Source organism: Sander lucioperca, chromosome 10 (assembly GCF_008315115.2).
Source record: "Sander lucioperca isolate FBNREF2018 chromosome 10, SLUC_FBN_1.2, whole genome shotgun sequence".
Lineage (NCBI taxonomy): Eukaryota > Metazoa > Chordata > Actinopteri > Perciformes > Percidae > Sander > Sander lucioperca.
Genome location: NC_050182.1, coordinates 18453973 through 18481699, shown reverse-complemented (window position 1 = coordinate 18481699; position 27727 = coordinate 18453973). Strand labels below are relative to the sequence as shown.

General features: G+C 41.9%; 1 protein-coding gene across 1 annotated transcript in view; it reads left to right on the top strand.

The window, feature by feature from the left end:
* Positions 1 to 27727, top strand: part of LOC116051188 (collagen alpha-3(VI) chain-like) — a 61010-nt gene that overhangs the window by 17166 nt on the left and 16117 nt on the right. The window lies entirely within an intron of this gene.

The window sequence follows — 27727 nt, the reverse complement described above, 5'->3', positions numbered from 1 at the left end:
AATAAAAGACCCAAAATGTCATTGTTTGAGTTAGTTGAAAGAAAATTAGTAGAAAAAAACTGCACTTTAACCCTTTTAGTGCTGCCTTTTATTGTTGTGGTTGTGGACATTTCTGTTGCCTGTTATTATTATTTATGTATGTTTCCTGTTGTGTTTATTGTATTCCGTGGTCTGTGTATATTTTGTTGTGTATATTTCTGTTCCCTGTTGTGTATTTCCCTGTTTATGTTCTGTTTCCTGTTTTATTTTGATAGTCTGTTTTCTGTCTTGTCATGTCTAGTTTCACTTCCTGGGTTTTCCCGCCTTTGTGATTGTCTGATGTGCTCCACCTGTTCCACAGCCCTGGTGTCACCTGTCTTGTGTCTTCTCGTTACCTAGTTTATTTAGCCCCTGTGTTTCCTTTGTCTTTTGTCAGATTGTTTTGTGTCCTGTTCCTGTCAGTTTGTGTGTGTTAGTGTCTGGTCAGTTTCTACCCTTCCTCCATTTCCTTGGTTTTTTACTCCCTTGGTTTTCTTGGACGCCTTTTACCTATTTTTTGGAATTGCTTTTTGCCTGCTCCTTTTCTCAGGACTCCCTTGGTTCATTTTTGTGTTTTGTAATAATAAATCCTCGAGCTCAAACCCTCTCCTGCCTGCCTGCCTCTCCCTGTGTTTGGGTCCTTTAATCATCTACACTGTAACATTTATATTCAATTCAATGTTCAATTTATAAAATAACAGGATGTTGTTAATTATTTAATTTGTTTTAAATCCAACAAGCAGTTTGTTGTAAATAGCAGAATAGTGAAAACAGCAGAACTAAAAACACTTTAATATCTCTTTATTATCGCAATATTCAACGTTATCCCACATCGCATATTTTCCTCAGATCGTCAGCCTTAATCCAAACGGTTTTATATGGTGCTAAAACAGTATCATAAGTATTTGCAACTTGTAAAACGCAATGCACAAATGAATGCAGAGTGATTCATATCCGTAATTCTGTGTTGTATCTGTGCCTCTAATTTGTGACTTGTGAAACACAATGCACAAATGAATCAAATATATTCACTAGCTCGCCGACGGGTTTAAGCAGTGCTTAATAACATTTTCAGACTGCCAATTCAATACAAAGACCAGACAAAGCCCATGTTACAGGGCTGACTTTAACGAGCTAAGTTAGCATCGCTGTTCAAGCTGTACAAGAACGTGAACATTAGCACGCTCCAAAATGTAGCAAACTGTCACTACCGCTATAACAACAGAAAGTAAATTGTAAATGTACTGCAACAATGATGCTGAAAACATAAATGTAATTTATTTGACAACAAAGTCCTGCTAATATCAACTTACCCGGATGAACGTCAAGTAGATTCTGCCAACCATCTCTGAAACATTTGACAAGGCTTCTTCATAGTCTTCATGTAGTTTAACAGCGGTTAGCATCCATAAGTGTTGCATTATCGCCATCTACTGGAGAGTGCTGGGATCGTCACCTGAGACACGAATTGTTTGTGACAACAACGGCGCAGAAAAACAGTCTCAAAAGTAGCCACACAAATAGAAGGAGATTTACAAATATATTTACATTGAAAATTACTAAGTTCATTTACAAATGATGAAATACGAGTTACAAATTAGATGCACGGACACAGATACACATTTGCGGATACAAATTGCTCTGCATTCATTTGTGCATTGTGTTTCACGAGTTGCAAATACTTAAGAGACTGTTTTAGCACCATAATGAAATGTGAATTTGAGCCTCACGTTCTCGGCTGGGTTTTGATTTCTCCAGTAGTTTCTCCCTCCGACCAGCAGGCGGCGCCATCAGACAGGACACTCAGCAGCAGGGATGTAGAGGAAGTTAAACACTTTTAACTACATTTACTTGACTGTCAGACAAATGTATCGTGGAGTAAAAAGTACAATATTTCCCTCTGAGATGTAGTTTAGTGCAAGTAGAAAGGAGCAGAAAATAGAAACAAGTACATTGAATTTGTCTTTAAGTAAACATTTTGAGTAAAGTTACTTTGATTCCACCTCTGGAGGAAGGCAAGTAACTAAGTGAACCCCAGTCTTGCTAAATCTTGTCAGTATAATAAACTGTTCTGCCTAAAAAAAAGAGGACATTTTGTCCTTTTTTGTTCAGGACCTTTAGCCTGCCTCTCTTAGTTATGCTATTATAACGCTAGACTGCTGTTGGGGAAGTTCCTTCCTTCCAAGGACACAATGAGCTGCTCCCTCTTCTCTCTTTTCACTTGTCTCCTTTTGTGTGCATCTTAGTCCCAGAAATGCTTGTTACTAACCTAGCTCTGAGGAGTTTTCTCCCCGGTGTCCCTATGTTTCTTCTTCACCCAGAATATCGCCTTGGAATAGGGTGGCACCTAGACCGGGGTCTTGGGTGCAGCTGACGCTATGGACTTACTACACCCTGCTACGCTCTGCGATTCCCTGCAGTGTCCGACTGCGTCCTGCTGAGTCCAACCGCGTCCACCCAGGCTGCTGTGCCACACTACACCCCATAACGCCCTGCTGTGCCCTACTATGACATGAACTACTACGACTACCATTGTGGTCACTGTTTCACTATCTTTATTATGACTATTATTGCCACCACTCATCACATCCCCAACCGGTGCCGTCAGACACCGCCTACCAAGAGCCTGGATCTGTCCGAGGTTTCTTCCTAACAAAAAAAAAAAAAAGGGAGTTTTTCCTTGCCACTGTCGCAATAGCTACTGCTAATGCTTGCTCTTGAGGCAACCACTGTAATAGTTGGGGCTTCGTAAACTACAGGGTGTGGTCTAAATCTGTAAAGTGTCTCGAGATAACTCTTGTTATGATTTGATACTTTAAATAAATAAATTGAAATTGAAGGACCGGACTAAACCAGAGTCAGACCAAACCCCTGATTCTGAACTTTCCTTTTAGTGCCACCCTCAGGACAAAATATCCCCTTTTTCTTTTTTTAGCAGAACATCCAGTGATGTAGTCTACGTCAGTGGTTCTCAAGCTTTTTTTAATAATGTTCCCCTTTGAACAGTGTTTTTAAGCCATGTACCCCCTAACCAGCGCAAATAATTTTTAGTAGAAAAAAAAAGTCTCTATAAAGAGGAAGAATACAGCGATGTCAGCGATAGATTTACTAAACAACAGCCTTGGACCTGGAAAACATTTAGATGATGATGAAGAAAGGAGACAAAACCTTGGAAAAAGATGGTAGAAAGAAGGAAGAATGGTAAGAATAGGTAGAAAATAGTAATAAAAACTATAAAAAAAAAAAAACACAGTAGAAAGAAGGAAGGCAACACTAGGGCGACAAAAGGGACAAAAAATTCAAATAAGCGACAAACTTCGAAAAAGTGACAAAAACTTTGCAAATAGAGACAAAAACTACGAAGAAACAAGACAGTAGAAAAAAGTAAGGAAGAAAGGCAAGAATAGGTCAAAAAAACGACAAAACCTTCAAAAAAAGGTGACAAACTCGGAGAAAATAAAGACCGTAGAAGTAACTACAGCCTTGTAACTGAAAAACTGTTTGCAAAAAATGTCATGTACCCCCTGCAGTCCTCCAAAATACCCCTAGGGGGTCATGTAACCCCTGCAGTCCTCCAGAGTACCCCTAGGGGGACATGTACCCCCTGCAGTCCTCCAAAGTACCCTTAAGAGGACACGGACGCCCTACAGTCCTCCAGAGTAACCCTAGGGGGACTTGTACCCCCTGAAGTCCTCCAAAGTATCCAACGTTAGATAAAACAAAGTGAGAGAGAGAGAGAGAGAGAGAGAGAGAGAGAGAGATGCTAACGTTAGATAAAACAAAGAGTTCCCTGTACAGGGAGCACTCAGTCATATCATATAACTCACTGTGCGCTGATGCCATTTTTTCCTGTTGCTAAGGAAACAACAGGTCTGGCTACTCCACTTGTCATTGGTCGCCTGTCAAAAAAGCACTTGACGTTGGGCGTTTTTTCAGAAAAGTTGAACTTTTTTCAACTTCAAAAAGACGCTCCGAGCTTCAGAAAAGTCAGGGGTGGCATTTAAAAAAGCGGTCACGACTTGTTTCGAAAACTCGGTTTACTCCGTTGGATTATAATGTAAAACAGAGCGCTGGCTGCTTTAAAAAAGACGCCAAGTGTGAACATAGCCTTAGCTGTACTTTTGGGGAGCAGGTTGTCTTTCATATTTTTTGGAGGGGGGACAAATACCTCTTCTAATTATTTGGGGGGACATATCCCCTGCATCCTGCCCGATATCTAAGCCTATGCCGCAAACTGAACAAACGTAGTATACCCACTACTATAATCTAGACCAGAGGTTCTCAAGCTTTTTTCAATAATGTTCCCCCTTTGAACAGTGTTTTTTAAATTTCTTTTTTTAATTTAACCAGGTAGGCCGTTGAGAACATAGACTGTTCAGACCCAAACTTGAGTTTTAATTTTTACAGCAAACAAACAGAGGCAAAATTAAAATACACAACTGTATTGTACTGATAATGAAATATCAGAGTGAGGGCACTAAAATAAGATAAGGATAGAATTATACTTAAAAATAAATAAATAAATAAAAAAATACAATAGAATAGACAGTCCATGACAAGAAAAATTAAACCATGCATGACATGTTAAGCAGTCTTTCCAGGAGACTACCAAAACACTGCTGCATGTCCATTCATTGTCCAATGTAAGGTTGATGTAGTCAAATAAACAGACCCCTGTATTGTACCCAGACCACTTCCACCCTCAATTCCGTGATAGCTCCCCAGGAACAGGCCACAATGAGCAGAGTGTATACACATACCTTCTAGCTACCATGTAATGAATACAATCTTAAGAACATTCCCCATTTCTCATTACATTTATCAATGTCGTTTATTATACTATAGGATATTCTTTCAAAAGCCGCTACTTTGCCTAGCTCTGTAAGCCAGTCTTGAAACAACGGGCCTTCTGCATCTTTCCACTTTTTCATTATCATCTGTTTGCCAATCATTATACTTGTCTGAATCCAATTGGTTAGGGGTTTTACAATATGGGCCATAGGCTTAGGTTTGTCTAATATGTAAAGACTGGGGTAAAACTCAAAATCCACTCTTATGACTCTGTGATATTCTCATGAACCCTTTTCCAAAATGTCTGAAACTTTGGACATGACCATAGGGCATGTGTTAGGGTACCCAGCTCCCCTTCACACCTCCAACAGTCTGGTGTTACCTTTATACCTAGCATGAATAGCCTACTTGGGTACCAATAGAAACGATGGAGGATTTTGAATTGAATCAATCTTATTTTTATTATTATCCCTGGAAACTTGTTTAGTGACTCCAATAATTGTATCCCAATCACTTTCTTCAATTATTATGTTCAGGTCCCTCTCCCATAAGGTTTTCAGAGCTGTGTTGGACGGGTAACCAGTATGGTTCATAAGCATAGATGGGAGGCCAGGGGGCCACAGGAATGATCCGGCTTGAAATAATGTTTTTGGGCAATACGTCGTCAAGGGGAGAGCATCAGACTTCGTCCAAATCACTCTATAACCTGAGAAGCTAGAGAAAGATTTTATAATTTCGAGCAATGCGGGAATAGATTTGCCTAGGTCCGTAATGAACATTAAAATATCATCAGCATATAGCATAAGTTTGTGTGTGGTCCCCGCAATAGTGACTCCCGGGATATTAGGGTCTTTACGAATTGCTGCGGCTAAAGGTTCCAATCCTAAGCAAAACAATAATGGGGAGAGAGGTGAGCCTTGTCGGGTCCAACGACCTAGCTTGAAATGTGAAGAAATGATGCCATTAGTTTGTAGGGCTGCTTGAGGCTCATTACATAACAGTTCACCCATTTTGGAAACGTCTGCCCAAAACCATAAATCTCCAGCACTTATAAAAAAGGTATTGCCACTCTATGCAGTCAAATGCTTTTTCAGCATCGAGTCAGATGGTGATGGACATGTTATCTGAGGCAAATCTATTACGTATAAACCCAACCTGATCTGCATGTATTAGCGTAGTTATAACACTACTGAGACGATTTACTGCAGAAAGCACATGTGGGAAAAATGATTACTTGTAATATTTTCAAGTATTGATGCCTCACGCACATTTCTTCACTCCATATCATCCACATTACCATGAATATTAAATCCAGCAGTGTTATTTGCGCTTGTACTAAGTGATAATTGTTCCATAAACACCTCCAACTCAAATCTTAAATAAAAATTTGTTCTTAATCTTTAATCAGCACTGTCTCGCTGTCACATTGTCCGCTAGGGAGCGCAGGAGGAGGGTATGGCCCAACTGCATGGAATACAGGATAGCATCAAATACCCTACCATCAAATACCCTACCATCAGATAACGGCAGAACACAGTGTAGCCTATATATATATATATATATATATATATATATATATATATATATATATATATATATATATATATATATGTATATATATGTATATATGTATATGTATATGTATGTATGTATATATATATATATGTATATATATATGTGTGTATGTGTATATATATATATATATATATATATATATATATATTTATGTCTTTAATACTGTGCATATATCATCAAATGTCAAAGTCTGGAAATACAGAGTATTGCAGCTGTTAAGTTCACGCAATCGTTACACTTAAATGTCCTCGTTATCGGTCCAAACTTCAATACTGTTCGTGACAAAACCTGCATGAAGAAAAGTGTGTTTGCCTATTACACTTTCTTTCGTCTTCAAATTGTATCTCGGGCTGAGGGATACCAGTCTAGTCAATGCTGTGATTTTGGCAAGGTGTTGTCAATCACTAAAATTGTTGTAAACATATAAATACTGCGGTGAACCCCATGCGTAATGCTGCATGATGGCACTACTGGCACTGCAGGAGGATTACGCCAATGGAAGAATCAGGAGAGAAAGAGGCTTCAGGGACCATGACGATGACTGGCTAATATACCGATTTAAATTAAGGCAACCGGTATCCAGAGGGAAATGGCAGACAGCTAAGTGTTTTTTTTCTTGGTTTATTGGTACTCGCATCAGACAATGAGAGTGAGATGGAGTAACATCTGTTCCCTTCCAAGTGACCAATGGTATTCGCCAGAGCGGAATTCTGTCTCCTTTTCTTTTTAATATGTATATGAATGATTTGTCTTTGATTTTTAATGCATGTGGTACAGGTTGTAGGGTTGGTGACTCACTACTTAATCACCTTATGTACGCAGATGATTCGGTCATTTTTAGCCCATATAACTAGCTTTTCAAAGTGAATCAAATCTACACTGTAAAAAAACCCCTATAATATCCCGGCAGCAGGGGCGCCCAAAAAACCAAGAAAAAGGATATTCACAGTAGGATATTATGTTGGAGGATTCTTTTTTTCTATTTTTCTGACTCTGCATTGATGTGTAAATTTGGATGAAAAGCTGTTTTAATATCAACACGAAACCTGAGAAAATGAAATAACATAAAAACATTACCCTCCTTTTTTAGTTGTCTTGTTTTTAAATGTCCCATATTATTCTCATTTGGAGGTTCATTCTTGTATTTTGGGTTTCTACTAGAAGATGTTTACATGCTCATGGTTCAACAGTAAGGGTTTCCTATGGAGCCCCCCTGGTCCCACTTTGTCAAAAAAATTAATTATAACTATACTATAAGATATTAACTCGTGGCCTCAAGATAGTATCTCGTGGCCTCAAGATAGTATCTCGTGGCCTCAAGATAGTATCTCGTGGCCTCAAGATAAGTGTATATAAAAGGAGAATGCACAATGGAGCAGCTTTTCTCTCCAAAGCAGAGAGTGCACGCTAAAGTAAAAACTACCAAAATGTGAAACACTTCAATAATTAATGAACCAGTCTGCACACTCCACTATAGGCTAACTTAAAATCAGAATCAGAAATACTTTATTGATCTTTATTGATGCTATTGATAACCCGGGGGACAATTCTTCTGTCACAGTTGATGTGCACATCAAGACATTTAAAGGAATATAAATAATAATAGAAGTTGGTAAATGTATGTAAAATGTAAAAAGTATAAATATAGGCTACAAAATATGAAGAAAAATTATAAAGGACTATGGATATGCAGCCTACAAGATTTACATTACTGTATTAACAGAATTGTGATGAACATCCATCCATCCATCCATCTTTGTCCGCTTATCCGGTCTCGGGTCGCGGGGGTAGCAGCTCCAGCAGGGGACCCCAAACTTCCCTTTCCCGAGCCACATTAACCAGCTCCGACTGGGGGATCCCGAGGCGTTCCCAGGACAGGTTGGAGATATAATCCCTCCACCTAATCCTGGGTCTTCCCCGAGGCCTCCTCCCAGCTGGACGTGCCTGGAACACCTCCCTAGGGAGGCGCCCAGGGGGCATCCTTACCAGATGCCCGAACCACCTCAACTGGCTCCTTTCGACGCGAAGGAGCAGCGGCTCTACTCCGAGCTCCTCACGGATGACTGAGCTTCTCACCATATCTCTAAGGGAGACACCAGCCACACTCCTGAGGAAACCCATTTTGGCCGCTTGTACCCTGGATCTCGTTCTTTCGGTCATGACCCAACCTTCATGACCATAGGTGAGGGTAGGAACAAAAACTGACCGGTAGATCGAGAGCTTTGCCTTCTGGCTCAGCTCTCTTTTCGTCACAACGGTGCGATAAATTGAATGTAATACCGCACCCGCTGCGCCGATTCTCTGACCAATCTCCCGCTCCATTGTTCCCTCACTCGCGAACAAGACTCCAAAGTACTTGAACTCCTTCACTTGGGGTAAGGACTCATTCCCTACCTGGAGAAGGCACTCCATCGGTTTCCTGCTGAGAACCATGGCCTCCGATTTAGAGGTGCTGATCCTCATCCCAGCCGCTTCACACTCGGCTGCGAACCGATCCAGTGAGTGCTGAAGGTCACAGGCCGATGATGCCATCAGGACCACATCATCTGCAAAAAGCAGCGATGAGATCCCCAGCCCACCGAACTGCAACCCCTCTCCACCCCGACTACGGTCCATAAATACTACAAACAGGACTGGTGACCTACGTCGTTGGACTTACGTCGTCCTCCCTCAGGTGTTCCGCCAGTTCTGTCACGAGCAAATACTACTGCTCCTTCAGGTACGTATGACTTCCGGTTGACTTCCTGTTTCCTGTTGTAGACAACGGCAGCTGCAGACTGCTTAACGCTTAACGTCCTGCGATTTAAGTCCTCTACAGTGAAATACAGTCACTCTTTGCATCGTCTAGCTGTATATTAACCGGACCTGTCTGGCCGCAGTTTCTCCGTTGTTTGTAAAACTCTCCTCCGCTCCGTTAACCAACGTCTAGCTATTTGTTGTGCTAACGGCTAGTTAGCCTGTCTGCTAGCGGGGAGGTGATGCGGACCCCTTAGGATGTTTGCCTCCTTGGAATTCTTTTCTATATTTTGGCAGTAGTAACGGAGTATCCACAGCTTGCTAACACAAGCAGGAGCATCCGCAAGTGTTGACTTGTGAACTGCAAGTGAAGAGGGATCGGTTTTGGAGAGGGCCTCCGTCAACGTTGCTACTAGCTAAACTAGCAAGCTACACGATGCCCCCCCTCAGCTGTACACCTGGCTGCGACTCGTGCCTCCTGTTCAGCCAGAAGATAGTGGAACTTGAAGCCAGAATAGCGACTCTCCACCAGATCAAGGTGAATGAACAGTTCCTTGACACCATTATCATTGGAAGTTCCCCTCACACACACACTAATGTCGGATGTTTTGATTCCACTCTGCCTTGCACTACTCTCACCCCACCACGCACTAATACAACCTCTGTCCCTGTCGTCTCTCCTCGGCTTCTGCCGAGAACCAAGCCAGCTCTGCTGACCAGCTCCACTCCACACCAGCCTGAGCCATGGCGTATAAGCAAGCACCACAGCAGGCGGTCAGGACAACGCTCAGGCCCAGCCCAACCTATACGACTAGAAAATCGCTACACCATTCTGATGAACGATGAGGAGTTCCCTCTGCTCTGCAGAAACCCTTCTCTGCCACGTCCCCACGGCGCTCATCCTGGCCCATCCACACAGTCGGCGCGCCCCCCTTCAGACCCAACAACTTCCACGCTGGTCATCGGAAGCTCCATGGTCAGGGACCTCTACATTCCCCCTACACCTAGCGGTCCGTCCAAGGTCTACTGCTTCCCTGGTGCCAAGGTCCGTGACATCCAGCACAAACTTCCCAGCATCCTCGCCTGCCACGCTAAGGTCGACAACATCATCGTGCATGTGGGCACAAACGACATCAGAGAGAGACGGTCGACAGCACTTCGAAAAGACTTCACCACTCTCATCACCACCCTGATGGGCACAGGAAAACGGATCGTCATTTCTGGGCCTCTACCTACCTACAGAAAGGGTGCTGAAAGATGGTCCAGACTGTTCGGGCTCCACACCTGGCTGAAACCCCACTGCGCTTCCCTGGGCATTCCCTATGTCGACAACTTCAACTTGTTCTGGGAGAGGCCCAGCCTGCTGAAACATGATGGTCTCCACCCAAACCGACATGGAGCCAGGCTGCTATCTGACAACATAACGACCACACTGAAAGTTAAGTATTGACATTCTGTTGAAAATATCACAGATTCATGCCCCCCAGGTATTGATCCTAATGGCACTTTACAAGTGAATGAATCTGAAAATGTTTTCTGCAGGGTAACATGTAATACTAGTACTATTCCAGTTATAATCAACAATAGACCATACAAAGTGTTGAATCCCCTAAGTAATAAGGAGTTGACTGCAAACATAGTCAATTTAGCATCCAGTTCACGTCAGCCACAGGTAACCAAAAAAGGGGCAATACTTAACAACCTAATTGGAATTACAACTACCACTGCAATGATAGAACAGGATAGGAAAATTAGATGCGGTCTACTAAATATCAGATCTCTGTCTTCTAAAGCAATACTAGTAAACGAATTGATATCCGATAATCAAATTGATCTATTCTGTCTAACTGAAACATGGCTGGGCCATGAAGATTATGTCAGTCTAAATGAAGCCACTCCTCCCACTCATATTAATACTCAAATTCCTAGAGGCTCAGGCCGAGGAGGGGGAGTTGCAGCCATATTTGACTCAAACCTGTTAATTAATCCTAAACCTAAACTAAATTATAACTCTTTTGAAAATCTCGTTCTTAACCTTCAGCATCCAACATGGAAAACAGTACAGCCAATTATATTTGTTGTTGTCTACCGAGCACCAGGTCCATATTGTGAATTTTTATCGGAATTCTCAGAGTTTTTATCATGTGTAGTCCTAAAATCAGACAAAGTACTTATTGTAGGTGATTTTAATATCCATGTGGACGTTGACAGCAATAGCCTTAGTACTGCTTTCAACTCACTACTAGATTCAATTGGTTTCAGTCAGAGTGTGCACGAGGCCACGCACTGTTTTAACCACACCCTTGACCTTGTGCTGGCATATGGCATCAAAATTGAAGACGTAATAGTATTCCCACAAAATCCTTTATTATCAGACCACTTCTTAATAACTTTCGAATTCTTACTACCTGATTATACAAAATTAGATGAAAGCTTCTACGCTAGAAGCCTATCTGACAGTGCTATAGCTAAATTTAAGGAAGATATTCCAACAGCACTAAACTCATTAACGTGCCGTAATATAACAGAGGATCTTTATGTAAACTTTAGTCCCTCTCAAATTGATCATTTCGTAGACGATGCTACGGCCTGCCTACGGACGACTTTAGACTCTGTTGCTCCCCATAAAAAGAAGACGATGAAGCAAAGGAAACTAGCACCTTGGTATAACTCCCAAACTCGTAAATTAAAGCAAATCTCGCGCAAACTTGAAAGTAAATGGCATTCCACCAAACTGGAAGAATCTCGTTTAGACTGGCAAGACAGTCTGAAAACCTATAGGAAGACCCTAAGAAAGGCCAGATCAGACTACTATTCATCACTAATAGAAGAAAATAAGAACAACCCAAGGTTTCTTTTCAGCACTGTAGCCAGGCTGACAGATAGCCACAGCTCTATTGAGCCATCTATTCCTATAGCTCTGAGTAGTGATGACTTCATGAGTTTCTTTAACGATAAAATTATAACAATTAGAGATACTATTCATCACCTCTTTCCCCCAACCTCTAATGGGTCACCTTTAACTGACAGACTGCTAGAAAGAACGACTAGACCTGACATATACTTAGATTGCTATGATATGATAAATATGTCTTTATTGACAGGTTATGTACCGCAGTCATTTAAAGTAGCTGTGATAAAACCTCTACTGAAAAAACCCACCCTCGATCCTGAGGCCTTAGCCAACTATAGACCTATATCTAACCTTCCCTTTCTCTCCAAGATCCTTGAGAAAGTAGTCGCTAATCAGTTATGTGATTTTCTACATAGCAATAGCTTATTTGAGGACTTTCAGTCAGGATTTAGAAAGCATCATAGCACAGAGACGGCACTGGTGAAAATCACTAACGATCTTCTAACTGCATCAGACAAAGGACTTGTCTCCGTACTTGTCTTATTAGATCTTAGTGCTGCATTCGATACTATTGACCATACCATCCTCTTACAGAGACTAGAACATTTAGTTGGCATTAAAGGAATCGCACTAAACTGTAAACCAGTTTAGTGCTACTTCTCTGATCGATCGCAATTTGTTAATGTTAACAATAAACCCTCCAATTACGCTAAAATTAACCATGGCGTTCCTCAAGGCTCAGTGCTTGGACCAATTCTATTCTCCTTATATATGCTTCCTCTAGGCAATATTATTAGGAAACACTCAATTAACTTTCACTGTTATGCGGATGACACCCAATTATATCTGTCAATCAAGCCAGACGAAACCAGCCAGCTAGCTAAACTTCAAGCTTGCATTAAAGATATAAAATCATGGATGGCCTACAATTTCCTGATGTTAAACTCAAACAAAACCGAAGTTATTGTCCTCGGCTCCAAACCCCTACGAACCTCATTAGCCGAAGATATAATTACTCTGGATGGCATTGCCCTGGCCTCCAGTACTACTGTCAGAAATCTAGGAGTTATTTTTGATCAGGATCTATCCTTTAACGCCCATCTAAAACACACCTCTAGAACAGCCTTTTTTCACCTTCGTAACATTGCTAAAATTAGGAACATCCTATCTCAAAACGATGCAGAAAAACTAGTCCATGCATTCGTTACTTCCAGGCTGGACTACTGTAATTCCTTATTATCAGGATGCTCAAATAAGTCCGTTAGGACTCTCCAGCTGATCCAGAATGCTGCAGCGCGTGTTCTGACAAGAACTAAGAAAAGAGATCATATTTCTCCTGTATTAGCTTCTCTCCATTGGCTTCCTCTAAAATCCAGGATTGAATTTAAAATCCTTCTTCTGACCTATAAAGCTCTAAATGGTCAAGCTCCTTCATATCTTGAGGACCTCTTAGTACCTTATTGTCCCACTAGAGCACTACGCTCCCAGAATGCAGAGTTACTTGTGGTTCCTAGAGTCTCTAAAAGTAGAATGGGAGGCAGAGCCTTCAGCTATCAGGCTCCTCTCCTGTGGAACCAGCTCCCAATCTGGGTTCGGGGGGCAGACACCGTCGCTACATTTAAGACTAAACTGAAAACTCTCCTCTTTGATAAAGCTTATAGTTAGGGAGTGAGGAGTTGCAGTGAACGCCTAGACCGGCGGGGCAGGGTGTATAGCTGCAGACACAGCACCCCTGCTTTTCTCTGCTTCTCTTTACAGTCATCAGATTTACCTATCGTATAATCAATAATATAGTGCCTCTCCTAGTTATGCTGTTATAATTCTAGACTGCCGAGGAAGTTCCTTCTTATGACACGCTCTTTTCTTTTGTTTCCTTTTATGCACATCCTGTCTCAGAAGTGCTTGTTACTCACCTAGCTCTGGGGAGTTTACTCCCCAGAGTCCTTATGTTTCTTCTTCGCCCAGAACATCGCCTCGGATTAGGGCGACACCAAGACCTGGGTCTTGGGTGCAGCTGTGGCTATGGACCTGCTACACCCTGCTACGCTCTGCGATTCCCTGCAATGCCCGGCTACGTCCTGCTGCGTCCACCGCGTCCACCCATGCTCTGCTGTGCCACGCTACATCCTGTACCGTCATAACCCCAACCGTCAGACACCGCCCACCAAGAGTCTGGGTCTGCCGAGGTTTCTTCCTAAAAGGGAGTTTTTCCTCGCCACTGTCGCAATAGCCACTGCTAATGCTTGCTCTTGGGGGAACTATTGGAATTGTTGGGGCTTTATAGAGTGTGGTCTAGACCTACTCTATCTGTAAAGTGTCTCGAGATAACTCTTGTTATGATTTGATACTATAAATAAAATTGAATTGAATTGAATTGACAAAGCGCAGCCCTGGCGGAGGCTAACTCTCATCTGAAACGAGTCCGACTTACTGCCGAGAACCCGGACACAGCTCTCGCTTTGGTTGTACAGAGATTGGATGGCCCTGAGAATGAACCCCCTCACCCCATACTCCCGCAGCACCTCCCACAGTATCTCCCGGGGGACCCAGTCATAGGCCTTCTCCAGATCCACAAAGCACATGTAGACCGGTTGGGCATACTCCCAGGCTCCCTCCAGGATCCTTGCGAGAGTAAAGATCTGGTCCGTTGTTCCACGACCAGGACGGAATCCGCTTTGTTCCTCTTCAACCTGAGGTTCGACTATCGACCGAACCCTCCTTTCCAGCACCTTGGAGAAGACTTTACCAGGGAGGCTGAGAAGTGTGATACCCCTATAATTGGCACACACCCTCTGGTCCCCCTTTTTGAAAAGGGGAACCACCACCCCGGTCTGCCACTTCTTAGGCACAGTCCCAGACTTCCACGCAATGTTGAAGAGGCGTGTCAACCAAGACAACCCCTCCACACCCAGAGCTTTAAGCATTTCTGGACGGATCTCATCAATTCCTGGGGCTTTGCCACTGTGGAGTTGTTTAACTACCTCAGCAACTTCCACCAGGGAAATTGACGACAATCCCCCATCATCCTCCAGCTCTGCCTCTACCATAGAGGGCGTATTAGTCGGATTTAGGAGTTCCTCAAAGTGCTCCTTCCACCGCCCTATTACTTCCTCAGTTGAGGTCAACAGCGTCCCATCCTTACTGTACACAGCTTGGATGGTTCCCCGCTTCCCCCTCCTGAGGTGGCGAACGGTTTTCCAGAAGCACCTTGGTGCCGACCGAAAGTCCTTCTCCATGTCTTCTCCGAACTTCTCCCACACCCGCTACTTTGCCTCTTTCACGGCAGAGGCTGCAGCCCTTCGGGCCCTTCGGTACCTTGCCACTGCCTCCGGAGTCCTCTGGGATAACATATCCCGGAAAGACTCCTTCTTCAGTCGGACGGCTTCCCTGACCACCGGTGTCCACCACGGTGTTCGTGGGTTACCGCCCCTTGAGGCACCTAAGACCCTAAGACCACAGCTCCTCGCCGCAGCTTCAGCAATGGAAACTTTGAACATTGTCCACTCGGGTTCAATGCCCCCAGCCTCCACAGGGATGCACGAAAAGCTCCGCCGGAGGTGTGAGTTGAAAGTCTGTCGGACAGGGGCCTCCTCCAGACGTTCCCAATTTACCCGCACTACCCGTTTGGGCTTACCAGGTCTGTCCAGAGTCTTCCCCCACCCCCTGACCCAACTCACCACCAGATGGTGATCGGTTGACAGCTCTACCCCTCTCTTCACCCGAGTGTCCAAAACATATGGCCTCAGATCAGATGAAACGATTATAAAATCGATCATTGACCTTTGGCCTAGGGTGCTCTGGTACCAAGTACACTTATGAGCATCCCTATGTTCGAACATGGTGTTCGTTATAGACAATCCATGACTAGCACAGAAGTCCAACAACAAACAACCACTCTGGTTTAGATCAGGGAGGCCGTTCCTCCCAATCACGCCTCTCCATGTGTCTCCATCATTGCCCACGTGCGCGTTGAAGTCCCCCAGCAGAACTATGGAGTCCCCCACTGGAGCCCCATACAGGACTCCACTCAAGGTCTTCAAGAAGGCCTAATACTCCGAACTCTTGTTTGGTGCATATGCACAAACAACAGTCAGAGTTTTCCCCCCCACAACCCGCAGGCGTAGGGAGGCGACCCTCTCGTGTGATGAACAGTACTAGTAAATAAATAGAAGCAGAACTGCAGCAAACTATATTGCACACTGAATATTAAAACAGAGAATATTGCACAGAATGTGAAGTATTGCACTACACTACAGGGTCCAGTTTAATAACAAAGGATCCATGTGTCAGACACTTTAATATCTTGAGGCCACGAGATAGTTATAATTAATTTTTTTGACAAAGTGGGACCAGAGGGGCTCCGTAGTTTCCCAATGGCCCGGGGCAAGTTAAACACCACTTGGACAGTAAATATAACAACCTACCGGCCCGTTTGGGCACTATCGTATCATAATCATTTTATTTGAATGTGCCATTGGCCAATCAAGAATTGAGTTGGCGCTTGATGCTTTTAACATGTTTTTTGACATATTTTATCATATTTTTATGACGTTTTTGTCTAGATTTTTGACAGTTGTTTAATGAAAAGAAAATGTACACATACATATATATTTTCAACTTTTTTACAAATTTCTTTTTCTTAAAGTTTTATTTTTTTTGCTGATGAGAACCAAGAAAATGAAGTTCTGCACTAACTCCTGTTCTATCTGTGTTGTAGGAAGGGAGAAACTCATGAGCCGTCCCAGCATGATGGGAAGAACCAGGTTTGTCTTCAGCCTCATCGTAGCAGAATTGCTCTCTGGCATCACTGCTCAGAGAACAGGTGGGAAATTGTGTTTGTTTGTAAATGAGCCATCAAACACAGTATATGTTTGGGATTCATGGTTTACTTTTGAAAGAACCCTGGGACAATAAAGTACATTGATGGGTTCCATTTTTAAGAAAAATTGTGAATGAGATTTCAGACTATGAATGAGTAGAAAATTTGAGTAGAGAATTTTAAAGAACCTTGGGACAATAAAGTACATTGACGGGTTCGAGATTTCAGACTATGAATGAGTAGAAAACAGAAGTAAATATATGTAGAATTTTAAAAAGTACAGTAACTTCCATTGTGTACATCACAGCCGGTGATTTTGGAGCTATGCAATGCTATCCATTCAACTATCTTCTATTAGTTTATCATAATTTGTTTGTTTACATGCACATAATATTCCATTTTTTGCTCTTATTCTGAAAAAGACAATATTTCTCTAAACTGTTTACATGGCTAATGAAAGAGAACATTCCTGTTTACATTCAGCTGTGTAGAACAGGATTTTAGAAAAAAACTAGCCAGTCTATCTTTTTAAATGCCGAAAGCATCTATGGCTGCTTATATGGTTTGGATCTATAAAGTTGAGAATCTTAACCAGGGATTAATTGATTGATTATCCCACCCTGGCTCTAACCCTTATGGTCTACTTTACATTTGGTTTACTACTCTTACAATCTGCAGTCCACATTGGTAGCCATTTTGTCAAAAAGTTCAACTTGATTACTGTCATTTCCAGTAAGGGTTTTGAAGAACGCAGGAAAAGATGTGCATGGGTAGGTGTAGTTAAGGTGTCAGCTTCTACGCAGTCTTGTTCGAACACATAATAAGACAAACGTGTATCTGTTTCAAATGGCCCACTCAAAGCCTGCCATCATAGAAAGGGGCGAGACATGGCGAAGAGTACAAATAGCAAATGGGTATTCACAGTGTAGGACCTGCTGCACATGAGAAAAGTAGTGGTGTTAAGCCTGAAAAAATAGAGTTTGGCACCATATTGTTTGTACAGTCAGCTTTTGCTTGTCAAAACCTGAAAATATAAGTTTGTATGCATCTTTTTGGGGTTGGAAGGTCAGTTAGGCTGAATTATTTGACCCCTCCTCAACTTTGATGAACTAGCTATAACTTTGAGAGGTGGCTGGGAGGAGCCAGACAATATTGACCTGACTGTATTAAACTGTATATATATATATATATATATATATATATATATACAGTGCTGCTCATAAGTATTCATACCCATGCCCAGGTTGACTAAAAAGAGGAATAAAAAAATCATCTTTTGGAAATTGATCTTAATGCCTTAATTAAAAAAATTAGGAAAAATCCGACCGTTTAAAGACACCATTTTTTTTTGTGAATGAATAATGTATTGCAAATAAATAAATGTTCTTCCTTTAAAATACAGGGGCCATAATTATACATACCCCTATGTTAAATTCCCATAGAGGAAGGCAGATTTTTATTTTTAAAGGCCAGTTATTTCATGGATCCGGGATACTATGCATCCTGATAAAGCCTTTGGAATTAAAATAGCCCCACATCATCACATACCCTTCACCATACCCCACATCATCACATACCCTTCACCATACCCCCACATCATCACATACCCTTCACCATACCCCACATCATCACATACCCTTCACCATACCTAGAGATTGGCATGGTTTTATTTCAGTTAGCCTAATAGCTGGTTTGATTTGCATTGATATGGATCTTAGCTCAGTTAGCTATTAGGCTAACTGAAATAAAACCATGCCAATCTCTAGGTATGGTGAAGGGTATGTGATGATGTGGGGCTATTTTAATTCCAAAGGCCAAGGGAACTTTATCAGGATGCATAGTATCCTGGATCCATGAAATAACTGGCCTTTAAAAATAAAAATCTGCCTTCCTCTATGGGAATTTAACATAGGGGTATGTATAATTATGGCCCCTGTATTTTATATTTATCATTTATTTATTTACAGTACATTATTCATTTTACAAAAAAAAATGGTGTCCTTAAAAGGTCGGATTTTTCCTCATTTCTTTAATTAAGGCATTAAGATCAATTTCCAAAAGATGATTTTTTATTCCTCTTTTTAGTCAACTTTAGCATGGGTATGAATACTTATGAGCAGCACTGTTTATATATATATATATATATATATATAACATCTCCGCCCATGCCATACCAATGGTAGCTTTGACGCACACTCTCAAGGGTTTTAGCTTCTCCCAGGTGACCAGAGTATGGAGGGTTGTGGCATGACTGTAGGACTTCCTTCTGCATGGACGCTGGAACTAATAACAGCAAGGTTGGGTGCTGGTCTTAAACTCTCTCCCAGGAGTAATAGAGGACTCCTTGTCTCAGTGTGACTTGGGGCCAACAGAGCCAGATCTTCCTCACTGCTCTCGAGCATCACTTCATCTTTGGTGGGGAGTGTCCCTGTTTCCTTCCATGTGTGAAGGGTGGCGAGGACAGGATCTGCTTTCTGGAATGTTGCCAGTTGACTTCTGGGCTCTCTTGCAAGGTTGCAGATGGCTGATCTTCCACTGACTGAGTGCCATCGCCATTTGTGTCGCTTTGGGGCTCAATGCACCTTACTGCTAGTGGCACAACGTCATCAACAACATCTTCAAACTTGGCCCACTGCTGGTGAATTCTCTGGCAGTACTTGCACCCTTTGCATGGCAGATCTGACTGGTGGTAACATTCTAACTGGTCACATTTGTCCACATTTTCTCCTGGCAGCCTTGACATGGCATCTGCGTTAGCGTACTGCTTACCGGCTCGATGCTCAATGTGGAAGTCATACTGGCTTAACTCTTCAAGCCAGCGAGCTAGCTGTTCTTCAGGGCATTTGAACCGGAAAAGCCAGGTGAGACTGCCATGGTCGGTTCGAAGTAGGAACTTTCTGCCCTGTAGATAGTGGCGGAACTGGCGTGTGAAACGAACAACAGCAAGTTACTCACGACGGGTGATGCAGTACCTTTGTTGAGCTGGTGAAAGGTGGCTGCTGGCATATGTCAGAACTCGCTCTTCCCCCCACTGGACTTGCGACATGACAGCTCCGACACTTGTTTGAGGTGTCTGTATCGAGAATGAACTTGCCTTCAGCACGAGGGTACCCCAACACAGGTGCAGTGGTCAGTTTTTCTTTGAGCTTAGTAAAAGCAGCTTGGTGCTCGTCAGTCCATAGGAACACAGTCCTTTTTTTGAGAAGATTTTGAAGGGGGCTTGCCAGCTCTGCAAATCTTGCGACAAACTTGCGGTAGTAGTTACCAACCTGGTCTCACAGAATTCCGTGAAATGAACATGGCCCTTTAACTCAAAATCTGTGGCAGTTTCACGGAATCACCGAAAATTCCGTGACGGGCCCACGGATCCGATGCCTATGTAAGTCAATGACAGGCATCATCCGTGGTCTATGTACAGATTCCCTGATCACAGCACGTTTCTTTCTGCCAGTGGGGCTGCCGCAGAGAAGCTGTATAGCTTTGCTATTATTGGTATTTTTAGCCCAATAACCGCTGTTTTAATCACAATTTATTCACCAGATCTTGTCATGGTTTATTTATATTTCTTTTAATGTTATTATTTCGGTCTATTTCGGCCAGGGAAGCTGGATTGCTTTGTTGTTTATTGATATTTTTATTAAAAAATTAAAAAATGTATATTGATATATATATTAACTATAACGCTACATCTATCAACATTTATTTAGATGTTATCATAATATACATTTCTTTATTTTAATAATATTATTTTGGTCTTATTACCGGTGAAATATTACAGTATGCTGTAAGACAGAACACGATATGATCCGCTGGGCCCATGCAAAGCCGATTTCCCACAATGCAATGCGGGCATTCATTTTAGAGAATCAGACAACGATTGGCGGATCTTTAACGCCAGTATCGCTTCAATGTACATATATATAATCAGTGGTTTAGTCACCAGCAACAACACGTTGCTCTGTTTTGTTCCAGTAAGTTATGCACCATAATAATGTTTTAAAAAATCCGCGGAATACTCCGGAAGTGACGCAGTACGTTCCGCTCGGCGGATAAGAAGATAAAAAATACATAATATTCGTAATATTGATGTTTTTGTCTAACGTTGTATTTGAGGATGTAAACAAGGTCAATATTTCAAATCAGGAGTAATGTATCCTCTTCAGACTGACATATGTTACTTTCCAGGTTGAGAAGTTTCCAACGATGTCTTTGCTATAGTCCTACGACACCGTTTTAATTTTTACACATCATGGAGACCACTTTGCAGGTGATACTTTATTGTCCCCAGAGGGACATCTGCCTTGAGTTCAAATGCTTCACACATAACACTTGACATATTGTTTTATCATACAGCTGACATATACTTACAATAAAAAAACAACATAAAGTGATATGCAGACAAACTGAAGCACATTATCAGCCACAATCTATTGCTCATCTTTCACAAACAGTGACAAGACCTACACACAACCCTATATGCATTATATCCAGTGGTAGCTGGCCAATAGAGGGCGCTAGGGCGCCGCCCCCTTAAGCCACAAAAAATGTAAAAAAAAAATTAAAATTAAAATAAATTAAAAAATTAAAAACAATAATAATAATAATAATAATAATAATAATAATGATTATAAAAACATCAGTATGTCAATATGTCTGTGTTTGAAATATTGCATGCACCCAGTAATATGTGTGAAATATGATAGAAAATCATATTCGCAACCTTTCCTCTGCCTGTCTGAACGCCTCATCAGCTCTGGGGCGATAGAGAAAGTGCCCCCAGGAGGCGGGTCTATGTAGCAGTTAAGCCAATTGCTAATTTAAGATATGAATGTATGACATAAAATGTAGCCAATCAGCGTTCTTAAATCGAATCCAAGAGGGCGATTATTTTATCGCCCCAAGCTCGCCCCTGATAAAATAAGGACCGGGCTTTAGGGGCGCCATTTTTACTAGACAACAATGGCGAGCGCGAATGTTACTCCTCCAAAACCCAACCCTAACTCTGTGAAATCTCTCCTCCAAGATCCGTTTGAGAGGAGAACTTGGTCGGAGAAAGTTTGGGTGAAAGAGCTGGGCCCAGATCAACCTGACCTCTCAATCAGACAGCAGGCTAGCGAGAAAGGGAAGCATATGTATAAAGTATATGCGCGGCTTCTCCCACAACTGGTACACCAGGAAGGCTTGGCTATCTGGGTGCACTCATGCTAATGCTTTATTTTGCTTTCTATGCTTGCTTTTTAAAACGACGGGGACAGATCCAGCATGGACAGTTACGGGAGTGAGGGATATGAACACCTGTCAGAGAAGGTAAAGAAACATGAGAACACCAGGGCACACATGGATAACTCTGTAAAGCTAGCCATATTAGGAAGGGTGAACATTGCTACGCAGCTGGATGACGGACACAGGATTGCGGTGAGGAAACATAATGAAGAGGTGGATAAAAACAGGCACATTTTAACCAAAATGATCAATTGTGTAAAGTTTTGTGGGGCTTTTGAGTTGGCCTTGCGTGGGCATGAGGAGACTGACTCCTCGGACAACCCCGGCATTTTCCGGGACTTGGTGGATTTTGTTGCCTCCCTTGACAGTGTGCTGGAGAAGCACCTGAAGACAGCTAGGGACTGTTCGTTATTTAATTAAGAGTTTTGTGGCCTCTAACCTAAAAAGACTTGACCCTTCCCTCGTCAGTAATAATTTTCCTACGACCCTCCAAAATTATTTGAAAAAGAGGCATGACCCTCCCCTTGCGTGCAAGTTTGCACTTAGCAAAGAAGTACAGATACCATTTGATTTTTACAGCCATGACGTACAGGAGTTAACCTCTGCATTCTCATCTTACACATCCCACTCCTCCGTTATGGTGTGGTGGCCATTTCAGTAGATTTACTCACTAACATTGTTGTGGAAACACAATAAGCATGGAAACTAAATGCACACTTCCTGCATTACTGCATTACTTCAAATACTAAGTTACTCCTCTAGTAAACTAGTATTCATATGAAATAAAACAATAAAACATTGAGACCATTCAGCAAAGGACACTGGGAAATAACAAATTCAACACTGGTTGCTATGGACTCGCCACTAGGCTTCGTCATTGTATATTTTAGCACATAGGTAAAGCTGCCCAAGCTGAACATTATATTCCAAAACATATGTTTATTTTTAAAGCAGATTTTAAGTTACATTGTAACAATTTAACAATTCGCCCTTATGAAATCCAATCGCGGCACGGCTGTTTTGGAACGCAATAGACAGACGCTTAAATTCAACTAAAATGTAACGGTGAACAATCAGTGTTGGACCTCCAGTCTGTTGAGATGCCTCTCCAAACTCATCATAAAACGTTAAGACACGTTGAGAAAAAGATCCGTATTTTGCCATAATCCAATGACACGGAAAAAAGTAATCCACAGCAATCAGTAGATCCACTAACAGAGTCACGGTGTATCCAGCAAGGCCGATACGAGCGTCACATTCACCAGCCAGCTCCAAACAGGTGAACGAGGCCTCTCCACTTAATCGTTTAAACAAAGTGGAATAAACGTATAAAAGTCCAAATCTACACAAAACCCGCAATCAATTAGTAAGCTGACATTACATGTATATACATGGCATTTAGGAGACCTTTATTGCAATGTTGGCATGGCAAGATGTCCAGACTAGTGCAACAGTAACTTTCGTTTTTTGCGTCAGCCAGGAAATATTTTTTTTAGTAAAGCAGTATATGAAATCTGATGTATTACCTACCACCATTTAGTTGTTTTGTGTTATTTAAGATATTTATAAAATATCTGGTCATGCCAGATGTAATTATTCCACTCATTTTTTAAACAATGCAATTACCTGTTTGAGCCACCAGGGGAGCAGTGCTCCTCCTGCCTCCCCAGCAAACTCCGCGTATGCGGTCAGACCATCTGCTAGGGGGCCGAGACTGAGAGCTACATGGATAAATATGCACCAAACAAGCCACTTTGAAATTTTGCTCTTTTCATGAATAAAAAAGTTGGGTGACCCCACCGCCCAGACTAAAAAATGTTGGATGACCCTCCCCTCAGCAAAAAATAAAAAGACATGACCCTCCCCTATTTTCCTCCGGTGGTCCATTCCATAAATACCGAACGATCCCCTACCATTTTTAAGGGCACATCAAAGACGATACAGAACGAGCTATATATATATATATATATATATATATATATATATATATATATATCTACTCTCTACAATATTCAGGACTCGCACAGATAACAACATGTTTACGGATGTTGTGAGGAGCTTCCTAGGAACACTGGTGAATGTTAATCGTACCTACGGTTACTGTTAAAACTTTTTCAAACCAGAAACCTTGGGTGGACAACACGATCCGGAGTGCCGTCAATGAACGCACCGCTGCATACAACAATATGCTCATCTCGGGGGACATGAACACATACAAGGCAGCTGTGTATGACCTGAGGCGGACTGTGAGAGATGCAAAACGCCGCTACCAGGAGCATATGGAGGCACATTTCAGCCAAGGGGATGCAAGGTGCATGTGGCAGGAGCTACGCATCATTACAGATTTTAAAGGTAGGCCATCACCTAATGCAACTGTTAAAAATAACAAAGACAGTCTGGCCTTTGCAAACGATCTTAATACTTTTTATGCCCGTTTTGAAAATAATGCATACGCTAGTCATACAACTAGCAATGGCCTTAGTGTAACATCTGACGGCTTAAAAAGTGAAATTAGGGTTGCCGAGAGTGATGTGTGTAGGGCGCTGAAGCGGATCAACGCACGCAAAGCGTCTGGTCCAGATGGCATTCCCAGCCGTCTGTTGCGATGCTGTGCAGACCAGCTCTCTGAGGTTCTTACCAGCATTTTTAATGAGTCACTAGCCCAGTTGTGGGTACCTACATGTTTTAAAAGATCCACCATCGTCCCAGTGCCAAAGAAAAGTACACTAACATGCCTAAATGATTAACGTCCTGTGACGCTTACCTCGGTGGTAATGAAAGTGTTTGAGAGACTTGTCAAGGACATCATCTCAGCCTACCGCTCTAATAGATCTACGGGGGACGCCAGAGAGGTTTTAACCTTTTTTTAACCTTTTTAACCTTTATTTAACCAGGAGAAATCCCATTGAGATTCAGAATCTCTTTTTCAAGGGAGTCCCGGCCAAGACAGCAGTACAAAAGTTCCATATTTAAACAGAAAAAAAGGTTGGCAAATTAACATCATCTCCACATAATCACCAGCAGCACTAAGTAGCAGCACATGTGCATATAGTACTCAAGTAATCCTTTATCCTAATTTTAAACCGTATCAGCAAAACAAAGGAGCTTGTAGTGGATTTCAGGAGGGGTCAGCACTCCTATGCCCCCCTCAACATCAACGGGGTTCCAGTAGATCGTGTGTGCTGTTTTAAATATCTGGGTGTCACCATCTCTGAGGACCTTACTTGGTCTGCTCACATCCAGACTACAGCCAGGAAAGCTAATCAGCACCTGTACCATCTAAGGCAGCTGAAGAAGTTTGGAGCCTCCCCAGCAATTTTAAGATCTTTTTACTCTGCCACTGTGGAGAGTATCCTGACGCAGAGTATGGCAGCATGGTATGGCAACAGCTGTGAGAAGGACAGGAAGGCCCTCCAAAGAGTGATCCGTGCTGCTGAGCGTTGCTGCGGCACAGCTCTCCTATCTCTGGATGAACTCTATCAGAAGAGATGTTAGAGTAGGGCTGTCAAGATTTTAAAAGACACCTCCCACCCTGGCAGCTGCCTATTTCAGCTGCTGAAATCAGGCAAGCAATTCAGGAGCATCATGGCAAATACGGAAAGACTCACGAGGAGTTTTTATCCACAACTCGTTAGGCTCCTGAATCAAAACATGACAAACTGCTCAATGCACCTTGCACTTTAAGCCCTGGATCTACTTTAGTGAGCACTTTAGTAGTACAAGGTTTTATTATATTTATGAGTAGGGGTATCTGGGTGGTATGTTTTTAACTTGACTTTTATTCTATAACTTAATTATGTTATTAGTTATGATATAGCACAGTTGGAGTGGAGTCAGGAATTAATTTCACTGCTTGTTGTAAGTGTATGACTATGCATGTGACAAATGAACTTGAAACTTGATACTGCCTACCTGTGGTGTCATTATAAGCAAGGCAGCATTAGAAAACTCATAGCGGCTTATAATGACAGCACGAGGCTGCTGCTGAGAGCTCCAAGAAGCTCCAGTGCAAGCCATATGAAGACAAACTAGCTATAACTTTGAGAGTTGGCTGGGAGGAGACAGGCAATATTGACTTGACTGTATTAAACTTTAACAGAATGGAATAATGTTTATGTTTTTCTTCTTCTTGCAGCTTTGGCAGAGAAGTTTGCAGATATTTTCTTCCTGGTGGACAGCGGCATAGCTCAAGGACAATTCGCGTTATTTAAATCTGAACTTCAGAAATTGATCAATCAAATTAACGCCGGAGCGTCCACGTACCGTGTCGGTGTGGCGCAGTACGGTCAAGATACCCAGGATGTATTCCTTCTCAATGCTCATCAAACCAAACAGCAACTCCTGTCTGCTGTCAGAGGTTTCCGCCTGCGCCCACAATCCAAACAACCACGTAACCTGGGTAGGGCTCTGCAGATCGCCAACACTCGCTTTTTTACCAGCGAGGCGGGGGGCCGTGCACACCTAGGCGCCCGACAGTTCCTGGTCGTTGTGAGTGGAAGAGACTCAGATGATCCTGTGTCTAAGGATGCTCAAACGATCAAATCAGCAGGGGTTACTGTTGTTGGGATGAGTGCAGGTGCAAGTATGGATGCCTTTCAACGTTTTGTCAGTTCTGGGTACGCATTTGATTCTCCCAGAGTACTTATTTTGAAGAATTCCATCTTGACTGAGAAAAAGGACGATATTACTAAAGGTGAGAATCGTCACTCAGCCACCTAACCGTCATTGTAATTCTTGTTGTTAGTGTCTGGAAGTGGACATTGTACAGCTGCTTTAAAGGCAGTGAGGAACAAATAAGAATGACTATCTGAGTTCATTTTGGGGGAAAAGTCATTGAATGCTGTTATGAGTGTTAAATGTAAAATATATTTTAAACAAATCACCTTTAAATTATTTTATGCCATTCTTTTAACCTAGCCGCCTTTTAGGATCGCAAATCACCAAACTATACATTATTTCAACTTCAAATATATATTTGAATGGTTAAGTAGCCAACGGCTCAAGTTAACTTATTACACTCCTTTTCACAGATTTGTTTTTCTTTAAAGTTTTATTTTTTTGGATATTTTTTGGAGTTTTTGTTTTTCTTTACTTTTTTCCTACGTCTTTCTTTGGAGTTTTTTCATAGGGGCCAGTAAAAATTCACTTCGGGCAAGTAGAATCTTTTTTTTTTTACTTGCCTGTTGAACGCTGATGCTTTAATACTCCAAAAACACTTAAACACGGTGGAATTCTGTCTCCTTTTCTTTTTAATATGTACATGAATGATTTGTCTTTGATTTTAAATGCATGTGGTACAGGTTGGAGGGTTGGTGACTCACTAATTAATCACTTTATGTACGCAGATGATGTAAACTGTAAAAAATTAACTGTAAAATTTACATTAACTTACTGGCAACAATTAGCCAGTAAGTTACTGTGAATGCTTTTTACAGTAAGGGTACTGTACTTCCATTTACAGTATTGTACGTATAAACTGTGAAATCAAAAACAATTAAATACTGTGATTTTAGCTGTATTTACAGTAACTTACTGGCTAATTGTTGCCAGTAAGTTACTGTGAATAATTTTTACAGTAAGGGTACTGTACTTCCATTTACAGTATTTCATGTATAAACTGTGAAATCAAAAACAATTAAATACTGTGATTTTAGTTCTATTTACAGTAACTTACTGGCTAATATTTTTTTACAGTAAGGGTACTGTACTTC